We start from the raw sequence: 17,170 nt of genomic DNA on the forward strand, positions 1-17,170 counted from the left end.
CATTAGACATTTAAAAGGACAGTGGTTAAGAAAAGTATCAGAGTGGTTGTGGGAGGTTTTTTTTTTATTTTCCTTCTTGTTGTGTAATAGCAATAATATTCCTGGCTTTGGAATATACTTGTAGAAACAACTGTTGTGGTTATCAAGGCATCTCAGTTTTGCTTTAGCATTTAATCACCCACAAAATCCCATTTATTGTCTCTCGACTCCCCCATGGTTATCAGAATCCCATAATTAAAGCATAATGAAAGTAAACAGTGCCACAGAAAACTAGATGTCTTTAAAAGGAGAGTAGTCAAGGCAAGACAAATGCTCCTAAAGATAGCAGTGGAACCAAGTGGCACTGCTGAAGAGTTCTGTTTGTGTATGTGTATGTGTTAGCAGTGATTAACGCAATCATCATCTAAGTGAAGTACTTAGAGAGGGAGGGGGCAAGCCTCCTGATGGATAATAAATGAATTTGGAGAACATTTTTAGAAACTAAGTGGGAACCCCAGCACAGAAAGACCCTGACAAAGATACCTCCAAGGAAAAGACACCACCAGGAAAAGGAAATCTATTGATATCTGAAAAGTTAAACTGGGGGTTAAACAAGGACAAACAGTTTATCAACTTCTATATTTTCTCTTACAGGAATATCTTAGCCACTTCCAAAATGATTTGGCATGTAAGACAAGGCCTATAAAAATAAAAGAAAAATAATTCATTTAAAAAGCTAAGATACGAATATAGTAAAAGTAGCTATGATGTGCCAGGTATTGTATGTAGGCACTACACTTACATATGAGATTCCTGGTAGCTGAAGCAAAAAGAGAAACTCCTTGCTTTACATGGATTCCAGTGCTACATTAAAGGAAATAAAATTCTTTCATATCAAGCAGCTCTTCTGGTAACTTTTCAAGAAATGCTGAGATTCTCACTTGTCCTTTGTTTTCCCCCAAGGCGCATAACTTATAGTGCTATATTTTTATAACACTTCTGGGTAATATATATTATCTAGAATGTTTGTCTTCCTAAATAGGCTGTAAACCCCATCATAAGGGAGGGATAATATCTATTCTGTTTACCTCCAGAGCCTGGCTTGCTTTTTGACCCGTTTTACATGCTCAGCGAATGTTTACTGAATGAATAATTAAACAATGCTGTTAAAGATAAAATTTGAAACCGAGATAGCCAGTTCCCCAAACTCCAACCATACAAACAGATATATAAAGCAAGTTTGCTCAGTGGTCTGCAACTAATAAAGTGTAAACAAAATGAGGGAAAAATCTAAATGTAATTAACACAAGAGTAGATTCATACAATAGAACCAGATTTAGCAAATAATTGAGCCAAGTTGATCAAGAAAAGTCATGTGAGGAGGAAAACTGCAAACTGCAGAAAAAGGTTTCCAAGGAGAGCATTGATATCATTTCAGATCTGGAGAAGACTCAAGTTTCCAACAAAAGATAAGTGGATAAAGAAATTTCGGCATACATACACAATGGAATACTATTCCACTGTAAGAAAAAAAAAAGGAAGCCTTGCATTTCACAACAAATTGGAGGGAACTAGAGGATGTTAGGTGAAATAAACCATAAGGATAAGGACAAATACTAAATGATCTCATTCATATGTAGTATACAAAGAAACAAGCAAGGACATAGACAATGATTAATTAAAACAAACTTGTGATACTGCCAAAGAACAGAGGCTGCCAACTGGGGGTTAGTTAGACAAGAAAAGATGACAGAGGGATGGGGAATACTGGCATTCTGATGGTGAGTTTGGTGCAGTGACACTGTAAGCCTGAAACATGTATATCAGTGCTAGTATAAATTATGATGAACTTAATAAAAAAAATAATAAACTAGCACTCTATACAGTTACTTCAAAGCATGTCTTGGAAAAAAAAAACACTTTACTTACAATATTGGCTGTCTTGGGCCAGAGAGATAGTACAAGGGTACAGGGGTTAAGGTGCTTGTCTTTAGGATGGTCAATCCCAATTTAAATTCCTGGAAACTACATATGGTACCCCTAACCTCATCAGGAGTGATCCCTCAGCACAGAGCCAGGAGTAAGCCTGGACACTGCGATGGCCCAAAACAAAACAAAACAAAACAAAAAAGAAGATATTGTCTTTGGAGAAGGAAAATATTGTCTTTGGGATCAAGGAGAGGCACACAGGGCTTCAAACATGTAAAATTTATGCTTGAAAGGTTAAATGGCAGTTATGTTGGTAACACACACACAAACTCATGCACACACATACTTGTATTCCTGGAATATTGCATAATAAAAGGAAATTATGAGTCATCGAACTACAGGCTCTAAGGGAGAAAGGAGATAAGGACAGATCTAGCGAAGTGTTCATGTCCCCATCTGGATGGGATCTTGAAACAAAACAAAAACATCAGGCCAAAGCTATGGAAGAATGTATGGACTGAGTTGTTAAAAAGGTCATCATTTGGTTTATTCATTGCAAAACATATACTATTTCAATATAAAATGTCATTCCTGGGAGAAATTAGAAATTCTGAACTGCTATCACCGTTTTTCTGAAAATGGGAAACAATTCTGAAATAATGAGTCTATTTAAAAAGAAGTAAGCAACTCAAAATTTTTCAAGTAAACCTTTCTCACTGCCAGCCTACAAAAAGGCCTGTGCTGGGGGCTGGAGTGACTATACAGTGAGCAGGGAACTTGCTTTGCTGTGATGTTCAATCCCCAACATTCTATCTGGTTCCTTGAGCACTACCAGGAGTAAGCCCTGAGCACCCACCCACTATTTTCTAAAAAGCCAAAATAACAAACAAATAAATCCCAAACACCCTATGTAGCTAACAGACATCTAAGATTCCCCAAGGGGTCCAAATGTTTCTCATGGATCTAACCAACATAAAATAATTTAAATGACAGTAAATGAATGCAGCCCCTAGACTGCCCTGTTTTTCTCAAATATGAGAGGCTCACGTGTATTTTTCTGAGCTGGAGAGTATCAAACAGACCTTGTGGCCCTGAAGTGATTACCTCAGAGGACAGGGGCCCATGGCAGAGCACCTGTTAACTGGTGTGACCTTTTCTCACCCCAGCTCCCCCTCTTCCTGAATCTTCTCTCTCCTGCTTTTTAGCCCACTCACCTAGTCCAGTGCTCATGACATCCTCTTGAAAGGAAAGGAAAGCACCAATGATTGCAGGGTTCACAGACACCGTCGGACACCTGCACTCCTCATTTAAAGGTACTGCATTTCCCCACAACAATCCCAGAGGTGATGAAAGAAAAGCAGAGTCAGAAAGCAGTGGGACTCAGCACAGATGGCCTCTTTACTTCAGGTTGTGGGTATGTGAAGTGAGCTACGCCTCATCCCCTCACTTCACACGCCCCTTCAGAACTGAAGCTATTTATTGGCCTCCTCAGAAGTTAAAGGGAAACGGGGACTTTAGTCATGAGCAGAGCTCCTCTCAGAGAGAGAGTTCCCTAAGCTTCACACTGCCAGGAAATAGGTGGGCCAACACCACAGGAAGATTAGCACAGGGCTCTGCTGGGGCAGAGGAGGTAGACAAGGGCAGAAGCAACTGATAGGTAAGGGCAGAGCAGCCTCTGGGGTGACCCACAGGAAGTCCTCTCCTGGTGGCAGGCATGCATGAAGAAATATTTTACCTGATATTCACGTCCCTCGGCTGGAGCGATAGCATAGCAGGTAGGGTGTTTGCCTTTCACGCGACCAACATGGCCAACCCGAGTTTGATTCCTCCGCCCCTCTCGGAGAGCCTGGCAAGCTACCGAGAGTATCTCACCCGCATGGCAAAGACTGGCAAGCTACCCGTGACGTATTTGATATGCCAAACACAGTAACAAGTCTCACAATGTTACTGGGCCCGTTCGAGCAAAAATGAACAATGGTAGGACAGTGACAGTGATTCATGTCCCTGTCCTTCTGGGCCAATAGAGACCCCACCCACCTTTCCTTCCTATAGTGAAGCTCTCCACACTCAAAAGTGCTCTGTCAGAATGTCCACTATTTAGAGGAAATCATTGATGCCTAGACTTCTGGGTTCAAAGGGCCAAAGGGACTTATAGATTTCTGGAAATGAGAGCTACTGGAATGGCAAGAAGACTCCTGTGGAGAGTAGCAAGGAAGGCCAGAGCCAGTCCTATACAGGCAGAGATAGCAGACTCCTGACAAGAGACACATCTGGGTCTGGATAATGCTCTACTCCACCAAGTATCCCAGCACAGAGGTTTCTAAAATGCCTTTCCTGAGGAGACCTTCTTGTTCACTGTCCCAGATGTTAATCTGATCCAGGAGTTTTCCTATAAAAAATAATTTGCCTGAAAGGACCCATGATATAAGGAACCACAGAGGTACAATGAGAAATGTAAAGGGTTTTATGCCTTGCCACTGCTGACGCCTTTAAAAGTTGTTTTGCTTTTATAATTATTGCTGCTGCTGCTTTGCCTCTGTGAAAAATATAGAGGACTCAAGGCAGATGAACAGAACGTAGATACAGGTAGAAGAATTTATAAAAGGAGACTGACACCCAGATTTGTAGAAGAATCAGTATGCATTGGTATCAGCCTCACTGTGGAAGGGAGGTTTGTTACTTCTCAACAGTGTCAAATATCATAGTGAACTTCAGTAAAATGATGTTTAAGGTTTCTATTGGGCTTTGTCAGTAAGAGGTCATTGGTGGGTTTGCCCAGATAATGTTCCTGGGCCACACAGAGATGTAGAAACTGTTGTTTAAATCAAGACACCCGCTTTCCTTGTGCACACAAAAGGGAGGAATTTTTTCTGAATTGGAACAAAGGCATCAAATGTGCTTGAGAAAGAAGACACTGATGGTTTCAGAGGAGTGTGAGGCCTAAATCCTGTCACAAATGAATCAGAGATTAAACCAGAAGAGGAAGAGTGGGCACATTCTAGGGCATAAGTTCACGCCCTGATTGGACAACTTTAACCTAATCTAAAGAAGGATTTTCCCTGTGGAGGAAACAGATGAATGGGGGAGAATATAGGAAAAAATGAAATGAGAGAAAAGGAAAAAGGAACTGTGAGAAATATGGACTCTGACTTTTACTGCTGATAAATTTACCTGCTCATTCTGTTCATATTTGTAGAACTCCACGGAGCTTTCAAAGGAGCTTACATACTATATTTGATTTGTGGTGTGGGGCACCAGGACCTTACACACACAAATGCAGTAAAGTATATGCTTTACTGCATCTCTAGTTTTGCATTTGATTCCTAAAACATCTTAAGAAATACATAATGCTGTGTTCTTATTTGACTTCCTCATGAGAGGAAATTAATAAGCAAAATTCCAATGCCAACAGACGGAGGCATGGATTATGTAAAATGGACCAAGAATGAATCTTGCCTGCAAATTCAGGTGTCCATTTTACCCTGTCTCATAAAAGCAAGTTCAACCAAATCACTGACTCTTTGTGCAACTGTCAAATGGAGCATAAACTTACCTTGCAGCTATAGAAGGATAAACCAAGATGAGACTCCCTGACATCAGGATAGAGCCAAGCACAACCAACACACAAAATCTTCTTTCATCACTTCTCCACATGAAACTCATATTCAGGTTATTGGAATTCCAGGCTGGTAGTTATGAAATCAGTGGCTACGATGGTCATTTATGCATTCATTCTCAATTCTATGCATACTTTGGTTTAATGAGCGCCCAGGAGAAATTAAGGTCCTTAAAGAATTTTCTCTGCCAATGAAATGTGATGGTCTGTACTTACCTAACATTTTACAACCTACCCCATAAAAGTGCCAGTTGACTGTAAAGCTGCTTCCATGCAATCTCTCCTCCCACCAGCCTCCTTCGGAGTTTGTGTCCTCATGTGTAGATGACTTAGGAAAGAAACAAGGAACAACTTTCCCACCCCTCCTGGGGGGTGCCAATCAAGCAGAACTGGGAGCTGGTGAGATAGCTACAGACCTGGTAGGGTGGAGGGTGGCAAAAGGGAGGTGTAAAGAAAGGGTGGGAATCCTCCTCCTCATTCTGCTTTGTGGCAGTTGTCCCTCCAAGCAAGGAAAAAGCACTAACATATGAAAAATTCATAAGACAATTTAATTATCTGGTTCTAGTAAATATCTTGTGTCACTAAAGCACTTCCATCATTAGGAGATAGGGCCAAGCAAGTCACTTTTTAAATTCGACAAAGATTTCTCAGCTAGGAAAATTCGAAATTGGAGAGAACAGATTATCTTCATATTTCTAACAGGAAAGATGCAGCATAGACTAATGGACTCAGTCTCCAGCAGCAGGAAACTGAAGCACAATGTGTAGTAATAAATTCAGCTCCCCTACTGTAGGCTTCACTCTGTACAATACATTTTTCAAAGTACATGAGCAGGCTACAGCATCCTTTCATGTCATCTCAGCTGTACCCCTCTTTTCTTTCCACCCTTTGTAACAGTAATCCAGGAAAACAGGCACTTTGCTGGACACTGATGGGATTTGCTTAAGCCTGGGACAGACTCAGCAGTGAGTGAGCCTTCATCTTCATTTCTGCTCTCATTTCTAGAATGCAATCATCTATGAGGCTGGCGCTGCTTTGGAATTCAATTGGGAATGAATCCCATTGTTTTCGTGGAAATGATTCAAAGGATACTGTAAAAATGCGTGCAACAAGAATCAATTGAGAACTGCAAATGCAATGAAGAGAACACAAACTTTGAGAGATGGGGCTAGAGTTACTTTCTAGAAGGCAGTCGGGAAAGACCTGGGAACAATGAGAGAAGATTGAGAACAGGTCTGTACCATGAAGTAGAAACAGCGAATGTGAAGGTCTTGAGGAAAGAAGTTGTTCAAGAAGAGTGAGGAGCACAAACAAGGTGGGAACAGAACAGTGAACACAAGGTAATGAATGCAACAGCCCTGAGGATAAGGCTCAGACAGGCCTGTGGGATGGCTGGTGAGCTCCACAGGACTAGATAAATGTTATTAAATTAGCAATGGAAACTCCTTGTAGGGTTTTCAATCAGGGGGATGAACAGTTCTAATTTAAACCTCCAAAAATCACTCTGGTGAGGGACAGAAATAGGCACAGAAGACCTGAGAGAAGGGGACGTAATTTGGAGGGAACAAGGAATCCACACAGCAGCCAGACAAAAGATGGGAGGACTTCCTGTCACAACTGTAAGTGATTTGGTTCTTTTTTTTCCCTTTGTGTCATTTGGATGAATCCTTAAAAATGAAGTCCTACTTCTCTTTTGTCAAAGAGAGCAGAAGCCTAAATAGAAATGTAGTGATACACAGTGAATGCTGAGCTTAGATCATTTCTTAGCCAGCAACTGGAAGAGGAGAGAGTAGACTCAAGCATCTGGCTACTCCAAAATATACGTATTTATGTGGTAATAAGAGGCAGGAGGGCAGCCAACTCATTGTTGGCTCAGATGAGAGGCCCCTATACTCATTTCTTAGGAATAAGATGTTCCCAAAGATCCAGAGTGAACAAAGCACACCATTTCCTCAAAACTATGCCCTGAAGGTAGTGGAAGCTGAGGGTTGGCTGGAGAAGTGAGACAATGAATTGCCTTCTTCTTGACAATCTAAATTATATCCCAAATGCAGAGAAGGTGTTTTGAAAAGATTGTGCTTCTCTTTGTTCAACCCAAAGCACAGACAGTCCTTCCAGAATCCCTACCTATTAGATTGTCCATCACCAGGGTTCCAAGATTTCCCTCACTTTTATTTCTCCATTAGCAGGGAGAAATCTGATGGCTTTGACAAAGGAATCTGTCCCAACCAAAAAGTCAGGCTCCTATAAGTCTTCTTTTATTCCTATTTATTTTTATTTTGGGGTCGCACCAGGCAAAACTCAAGGGTAAACTCTAGTCTCCACACTCAGGAATCACTCCTGTCAGACTCAGGGAACAAGATGGGGTACTAGGGATCAAACCTGGGTGGCCACATGAAAGGCAGGTATCAGATCTGTATCTCAGCACCCCCTGCGTCTTCTTTGTGACAAGACTTCTGGGAATATATCCCGAGATGCAAAAAAGTATAGTAGAAATGACATCTGCGCTTGTATGTTCATTGCTGCACTGTTTACAACAGCCAGAATCTGGAAAAACCTGAGTGCCCGAGAACAGATGACTGATTAAAGAAACTTTGGTACGTCCACACAATGGAATACTATGCAGCTGTTAGAAAAGATGAAGTTATGAAATTTGCATATAAGTGGATCAACATGGAAAGTATCAAGTTAAGTGAAATGAGTAAGAAAAAGAGGGACAGATGTAGAAATATTGGGCACCCATTAGTAAAAAATATTCACATGCCAATCAGGTAACTGAGTAGAAAATAAATCACAAGGGATTCGTTATCTAAACTAAATTGAATCTATTTAATTTTGCTTCTCATTTATTTTCTCATCTGTTCCTTTTGTTGCTTCAGTTGTGATGAGGAGGCATCACACAGGCTTGGATGCAGAGCTCCTCATCTAATAGGCTGTGGTACATGCACGGAGTCCTACACTTTAGTTTTGGTACTTGCTGGGACCACACTTATTTCATTGAGGTGCACAGGCATTTTGGCCTGGAGCTTGCCAGATGTCACTGCGGTCCTCACACGTGCGCCTGAGTGGTTACACTCCTGGATCAGTGATCACACAATTCCCTTAGAGAGTAGGGGTGCACTTGACTTGCAGTGCTCACACACACACACACACACACACACACACACACACACACACACACACCTCCTCTGCCCTGCCACTGCATACTCTCTGTTGTAGCACTGTGAGCCCCAAACAGCAAAATTGTGAGACTGCTCTTTGCACATGTGAATAGTAACAGGGATCAAACTCATGGCCTTGTGCTTACAAAGCAGGCACGTTTAGCCCTTTAGTCACCCCTAACCCCTCATGAGCCACCCTTAACCCCTCATAAGGAAAACTTTTATTTTTACTTTCAGTTAGAAATCTTATATTTAGTATCTTATGCTTTTTAAAAAAACCAGCGTACTAAATTTAATTTTCTGTCCTAACTTCAAAGGATAGGGTTAACTTCAAGTAAGTCTTTGTGTACCTTGAAACAAACCCCATAAGTCTCTGCACTAGCATTTTTTGGCTAGATGCTTGGTGGTAGAGGCAGTTTCTAGTTGCAACCAAAAGAAAGAAAGGGCCAAAAAGTAGATAACCAGTGATAAACCATGGCTCAAGTCAGTTGAAACATTCCTCTGTGCCTAATTCTGCGGAAAATTCCATGTGTTCTGATAAAATGCAATACTGTTTTAGAGAAAGCACAGGAAGAAAGAAAAAAGTGAGCCTGCCCATAATAAACAGCAAACTATCATGGGGGACATTTCCAAAGTTACAAAATTGAATGTCTAGCCTGAAGTCAAATATCTGTAAATAGCTGCTTCTGGAGGTCAGCAATTAGAAATGACGGTCAAGAAAAGAAGTACCCCCAGAGACATGGTGGCCATGTCATAAACATAGCAAAGCCTGATGTTGGGGGAGAAAAATCTCACTGTCTAGAGGGCAGGATGACACAGGATCCTCCAGCAGAGCCTGTGAGAGACACCATCCTTTTGGAAAATGGCTCCATCTCCACAGCATCTTAGCAGGGAGGGAAGGAAACCCTTGGCTAGCCCATCTGCTTTCCTAGATTCACACACTCTTGTGTTTGAGACTTTTCTAAGACAGTAATCATTCAGTGTATTTTGTTTCCAAGACCATGGGAAAAAAGAGTAGAAATAAATACCACAGTCTTGGCATAATAGCAAGAATAGAAGGGGAAAGACAGATAGGAGCTAGTTCAACCAAGGCAAACCTTTCCATTTGTTGTGAGATGAAGCAAGGATAATAGGCTCCCATCAGGAATCTTTTTCCTCAGGAGTGTCATTCTGAGCTTCTGAGGTGTACTCTCTTCCTATTAAGTACAGTAAAGATTCCTCTGCTCCTGAAAAGAATTTCTGTGTCCAGGAATTCATGCTTACTTGAAGAGACCACAGCCAGTAAAACTGCTGAGCAGGGATATCTCACATGGGCTAAGCACCATGCTGGGCCTGAAGTGGAATTCTGTGCAATCTGGAACCTTCTGTTCTGCCAATGATTGTGAGTGATAGTGGGCAAGTTTCTTCATCTTCCTGGCCAACCACTTCCTCAAACATAAACTAAGGTCATAACAAAGACCTTGTATGGTCAAAAAGTAAAATAACTAGCTGGCATTAGGCAGAAGGGACATGAGAAATGTCCTTTTCCTTTTGCTTTCTCAACTCCCTCACTTCATGCCTTACTATTGCCAAGGTAAGTGCTCTTGGATGCTCTATACCTATAGAGTCACCACAATGTGCAGTGAAAGAGGACATTCTCCTAAAGAAATCTCAAGAAGGTAATATTCATGGTGACAGGGAAGATAATGTTGCCAGAGGGCTCCATGGTGGAAAACTGTCACAATGAAACAAGTCAGGGCTTTGGAGATTAGATGTCATAGGCACAAACAAAGGATCAGGCCAGAGAAGTTTTTTACCTGGCTAACTATTACAAAGATTTTTAGGTTCTAGTTTATTATTTGAGAACAAGTTAGGCTTAAAGGAGATGAGTAGCCACAACGTTTTATACTGAGTGGGTGTGAATTAACGCTGGTCTCCTCATTGTTTCAGTATGTGCACATTTTAGCAGAAAGAGAAATAAATGAGCTTTGGTTTCACCTGTTGTGATTCTCCAAACAACTAAAAACAATTTAAAAACACAAACACACAAATGCTGCTAAAGCTACCATCAACATCGTGAACTTCTTAATTTGAGGAAGGGACCTAATTTTGTGTGAAGGAAGGAGAATTAAGGAACCTGTATATCAATTTATCTCTCTTTTCCAGATGAACTACTCAATGCTGAAAATAGTCAAACAGTGTCTCAAAGTTGAGTTGTCTAGCTGGGTCTTGAAGCAAGACCTTAGCTGCTTCATTCAGCATGTTCTAAGATATTAATTTCAAACTACCGTGCATTCGTCGATTGCCTCGAGCAGGCCCCAGTAACGTCTCTTCGTCCTAGTCCTGAGATTTTTTTTTTTTAAAGTGCCATATTCAAGGCTCTTTCACAGTTAGGAGAATGAGACCCTTCATTGTTACTGGTATTTGGCATATTGGGTATGCCACGGGGAGTTTGCCAGACTCTGCCGTGCATTAAAGAAGAAAAAAATGCAAAGGTCTATACAAGAGTTTCAACATATAGCCATTGCTATTTCTGGCAATGAGAATTTTGAGGAATCCTCAACCCTGATGCTTGGAAATATAAGTACTTGAAAACTTGTCTTATCACTAGCTTGAAAGGCCTCTTTACATTTTCCAAGTGGGCTCAATACCACAGTGGAAAGCCGATAGGCAGATTTGGCTAAGCCAGGCTGTTTCTTCACATGTCATTCCTTTTGGCTTTAGTCAAGCAACATAGAGGCTCTCAGATATTATTTTTATAAGAACTTGCTGAAAATCACTATAAATATCTGTAGTAGAAATTTGGACAAACAAGATGACTGGGAACAAGATGACTGAGTATAGCAAAAAATTCAATGCAGTAGACTAATGTTTACAGTCTCAAACTGACAACTTTGAGCTACCCTTCTGAATAACTCAGAATACTATCTTTTTGGAGCCCAGTGTCAGAGGGTATTTTTCATATCCCCTCTTTTTAGCCCCATGCCTTTCTGGAAAACAGACATCCTGCCCCCACCCCACTCAGTTCTAAGGGACAAGATCCTGGTGCATCTGCCAGGATTTCTCAACCTCAATACCAGGGCTGGAGCGATAGCACAGTGGGTAGGGCGTTCGCCTTACAAGCGGCCAACATGGCCGACCCAAGTTCAATTCCTCCGCCCCTCTTGGAGAGCCCGGCAAGCTACGGAGAGTATTCGATATGCCAGACACAGTAACAACAAAGTCTCCAATGGAGACATTACTGGGCCCGCTCGAGCAAATCGACGATCAACGGGAGGGCCTTTACCTTTACCAGTACCATGGATAGTTGGGGTGTCCTTTGCTAGGGGGGTTGCTCTGTGCTCTAGATTGGACGTTTAGCATTAATACTGACTGGTCCCCATAAGGACCAATGTCTTTCATGTCTTTGGAATATGTCAGTCACAGGAATACCTTTTTACCTACGATTAGTCCAAGTACGTGGGTGAATTCTGGCTATTGAGATCCTGCAGTAAAGATTTCAGATTTGGATTCTGAAAACAGATCCCACACTCAAAGGCATTGATGATTGTCATTCTTGAGGAGACTGTTATGTTTGGAGAAGATGTGTATACAGGTGTCAATATACTTGGAGTTGCACTACCCACAATGCAACTACTGAGAACCTGGCTTGAGATGAAACTGAACAGCCCTTGTTATTGGTTGGAGGAAAGAACTTCTTTACTTTTCAGTTGAGTTGGGGTTTCCTCAAATTATAGCAAAAAGTTCTTTATATAAAGTTCCAACTGTATTGTACATTACACATATTCATGAGAGCAATGTAAACATCTAGAACTAAACTTCCCTGACATTAAAATATACTTATTTCCATCTTAAGATTACTTTATGCTATTTGTAACATTCCTAGAATTTCATTACCCTCCCATTCACAATTACTAACCATTATTAGGAAATAATTGAATGTTTATAATATCCTTGTGCAGGGGCCATGCTAATCTTCTCTGTATCATTCCAATTTTAGTATATGTGCTGCCGAAGCGAACCAGCTCCTGGAAGAACAGTGCAGTCTCCTGCCCCCGCACCTGACTGTCCTCGCCGCTGGGGCCCCTTGGAGGGGAGCGGGTTGAGCTTTCCTCCCGGCCCCGACCAGGGCTCCAGCAGCCAAAGACCTCCAGGACCAGCCACCACCATGCTGAGACCACTCTCCGCACACATGAAGGTACTGGCAGAGGGACAAAGTCACACGGGTTCCGGGGCCGAGATCTCCAAGCCTACTCGGATTTGGGCCGAGCATCCTCCACCCAGATCCTCTAATCCATAATCCTATTATGACATCTTATTATCTCATTCCTACTTTGGACAAACTGGCAGGCTACCGAATGTAGCCTGCCCACACGGCAGAGTCTGGCAAACTCCCTGTGTCGTAGCCAACATGCCAAATACCAGTAACAATGATGGGTCTCATTCTCCTAAAAAGCCTTGAATATAATCTCAGGGCTAGGATGAAGGAGACGTTACTGGGGCCTGCTCGAGGCAATCGACGATTAACAGGATGATTTGTTATTTGTTGTGATTTTTATAATATAAAGAATATACACTAAAAAAACTTGAAACAAGCATGAAATTAAGTTAACTCTTGCTTGGGCCACATGAGAACCAATTGTATCATTTTCTCTACTTTAGGCTACTTTATAAAACTAAAAAAATTTAAGAATAAAGATGGGTGTGGCCATAATTTTTTAAGTAAAATACAGATTCACTTGTTAAAACTTCAATTTTAAAATTAAGATTTCAAATTGATAACATTACTAAAATTTATGACTACATAAAATTGTAGATTTCTGAAGGAAGAAAAAGCTAAAATAAGGTGAAAAAAAGTTATTTGTAAAACTTTAGAGATAACTGTACTATATAAAATAAAAGTGAAGTAAAGTAAAGGCCTATATATATAAAATAAAGATTAATATTCTTATCATATACAGATCCATTATAAATTAATAAAATAATCCAATAGGAAAATGGACAAATATGAAGAAGAAATTCATATACCAAGTCAAATAATAAAGACATAGAACTATTCTCAACTTTAGCAGCACAAGTAAAAATCAATGTGTATTGTTATTATTTATTATTATTTAATTACAAACCTCGAAAAAATTCTAAATAACCAGTGCTGGCAAAGGCAATTAAAATGCCCTATTTTTAGAAATGTAAATTGCTTTATTTTAAAGGATAATTTGTAGATATGTATGTATTATATATACGCACAAATGTATGTGATACATATGCATATAATTGCATTATCTTTTAATCCAACAGTTTATCATCTAGAATAGAGTCCCAAGTTAAAGTTATTCATTATAGTGTTAATCAGAATATGAAAAAGCAGAAAATACATGTTATGCAGGTGATTCAGTAATGGGTTATTCATGCAATTGAATGTTATATAACAATAAAAAACTATTTTAATATAGTTACAACATAAAAAAGGGGTATTAAATAAAAAGGTGAACAATCAAAGATACCAATAAGGTTAATTTCTACTGAATGATCAGCATTTATTAGGGGGAAATTCACACTAAAACTACACCAAGTAAGAGAAGAAAATTATCAAATAGGTAAAAAAGCTAGGATGATTAGTAATAAGGTTGAGTGAGGAAGATGTAACAATATAAAATCTATGTGGTTACAGAGTATGTTATCCTCTGAACCCAGAGAGAACATCAGAGGAACTTGTTTTGTTTTTGCCAGGGGGAGGTACCCCTCTAAGATGCCTCATGGACCTCACCTCCAGCTTGCTCTAGCATTGGTCTACTCCTTTCTCTGGAAATGGGATTCCAGAAAGGAATAAACAATAAGTGTTATGAAGATATGTATTAAAGCTGAGACCTCTTGAGGAATGCCATCATCCAAAAAGCAAAATGTCTTAGAATTTAAAGGGAGAACTTGAGGAATGTATCAGAGTAAATGGAACCATGTGCCCAGAAAACCCCTTAACATCACTGGTTCCTGTTCTTCACAATGGCTAGTTAGGTTTAGGCATCTTTGCATCAGCTCATCTGTTCGAACACTTGCACAGATCGCTGCTGGGGGAGCCCTGGCCAGGATTGAGAAAAGGTGGGCACACATGCTAAAGATCTCCACAGAACAGGGACTGAACAGCTGTAGAAACATATGAAGGCACAGAAAAAAGTCTGTGGGAAAAAAATCAGCCTCTGAATACACAGTAAACGTGTAAGAGTAAATAACAAAAAGCTAACAATAGCTATTACTGCTAGGTAGTGAGATCACAGATTTTTCTCTTTCTTTTAGGTAACTTTCTTAATTATCCCTCTTTTACTGCAAACATTTATTATGTTTATAATTAAAATAATTTATTCTGGTTTGTGAAAAAGATGCAGAATCTCCTGCCCCCACGCCAGGCTGTCTTCACCAGGGCCCCCCCACCCAGAGAGGGGGCGGGTTGAGTTTCCCTCCCCACTCTAAGCAGAACCCTGGCAGCCAAAAACCTTCAGAAAACAGCCACAGCCATGCTCAAGGCCACTCTCCACATGCTCAGATGAGCCTCATGAATGAAGGAACTAGCAGAGGGATCCAGGAATGCAGGACCTGTGGCTGAGATCTCCAAACCTGCTCGGATCTGAACTGGATCTCCTCCACCCAGACCCCATTTTCCAGTAGCTTGGCAGCAACACCCACAAACAGCCCCCGGCACCATGTAATCTCATCAATGGCCAAGATCTAGAGACTATAAAACAAAGCTCCCATAAGAGAGCCATGCAGTATTTCCTGGAGCGCACAACCTCTTATAATCTAGCTGGGTCTCCTCCAGGAAACACCTGTAAAAACCATTAGAGGCCACCCCAAAAGCCTCCATCCCTCTCAGAGAGTCCAGCAAGCTACCAAGAGTATTACACCTGCACTGCAGAGCCTGGCAAGCTACCTCTGATGTGTTCGATATGCCAAAAACAGTAACAATAAAGAGCCTCATTCCCATGACCTTGAAAAGAGCCCCCAATATGCCATTGGGCTATGCACCCGCTCGAGCAAACTGATGATCAACAGGGTGACAAGTGACAAGTGTGTAAAAGACAAGATGGGATAGATTAAGAGAAAGATAATATGTGAATAAGCTTGGTGTGAATCCCTTCTTCAATCTGTCTGCTCTTTCCTTTAATATGTATATATTTTTTTCTACGCTACAAAATAGTTAACTGCAAGCATTTTTATCTTGTTTATTTATTTTGTTAGGCATACAAATAGTAAATAAATAAATTTATGAAATTGACTCCTTTCAATAGCAACAAAGGAAGAAAAATTTCACAAAGTTTCTAAATAGTATAATATCATAAATCCAGTTTACTTTTAAGTAGTGTGGGGAGTATCTAATTTTCATAATGACAATGATTTCTAATTATAGTGATCAAACTAACAAATAATTGGAAAATATATGTGTGCATGCCTTAACTCATAATAATAAACAAAGGCGTTTTACCCTAGTAGAGGGTAAAGTTCTAAAAGGAACATGGGGGCAGGGCAGATATCTCAAACGGTTGGAACACATACCTGACATGCACAAAACCTGAGTTCAATCCTCAGCACTGCATCATGCCTCGCTGGGGGGGGGGGGGGGGGTGGGTGGCTGGAGATCACTCCACAGCGGGTAGGGCATTTGCCTTGCATGTGGCCAACCTGGGTTCAATTCCCAGCATCCCACATGGTTCACCGAGCACCTCCAGGAGTAATTCCTGAGTGCAGAGCCAGGAGTAACCCCTGTGCATTGCCAGGTGTGACACAAAAAGCAAAAAACAAAAACAAAAACAAAACAAAAAACCAAGCCTCACTGGGCCTAGCCCTGATGACCCCTGAGCACAGACAAGTATAGTTCTGAGCACTGCCTAGGTAACCCAAGTGGCCCCCAGCTCCACTAGGTCAAGCTATGCTGCAAATAAAGAAGGAGAGAGATGGAGGGGCACAGCATTTTCAAGAAAATACTAAACATTATTTTACTCTTTATCCACTTCCCCCCCAAAATTACCCATTTTCACTTTAATAAACTGTTTCTTTCAAAATGCAGTTTATTCAGCTTTTAACTTTTTCAGTGTAAACAGAAACTAAGTATAGGAATTGGCATGAGGAACAGTGCCATAGATTGGAGAGATAGTACAGGAAGTAATGCATGTGTAGAGTCCTTTTGTGGGGGGCAGGAGTGGGAGAGGGCTCCCAAGCAGTGCCCAGGACATCCTGGGCCCCTCCTAGCAATTCTCAGCCAAGCGATTGGTTCAGTGTCAGAACGTGGTTCTGCTCAGACACTGTGGTGCTGCATGCAAGGCATGTGTTTTAATCCCTGTACTGTCACTCTGACCCCAAACTCTGCAGTCTTTTGGAAACAAATAAGCATGTCAAATGATTCTAAACTATACCTGCTAAATCTAGTTGATGATTTAGAGTAACCTTGTTATAAACCATGGAAGAGAAACTAAACAAAACCAATTACAGTGTTAGGGGGGTATTATACAAAACTTGA

At 40.8% G+C, this 17,170-nt stretch overlaps 1 protein-coding gene and 1 non-coding gene across 10 annotated transcripts in view; both read right to left on the reverse strand.

The window, feature by feature from the left end:
- RGS6 (regulator of G protein signaling 6) overlaps positions 1 to 17,170 on the reverse strand; it is a 570,853-nt gene that overhangs the window by 417,168 nt on the left and 136,515 nt on the right. The window lies entirely within an intron of this gene.
- LOC130042176 (U6 spliceosomal RNA) lies at positions 12,581 to 12,686 on the reverse strand. Its single transcript, XR_008795148.1, has one exon. It is a non-coding gene; the product is annotated as a U6 spliceosomal RNA (small nuclear RNA).

Source organism: Sorex fumeus, unplaced genomic scaffold, assembly GCF_029834395.1.
Source record: "Sorex fumeus unplaced genomic scaffold, SorFum_2.1 ptg000098l, whole genome shotgun sequence".
Classification (NCBI taxonomy): domain Eukaryota; kingdom Metazoa; phylum Chordata; class Mammalia; order Eulipotyphla; family Soricidae; genus Sorex; species Sorex fumeus.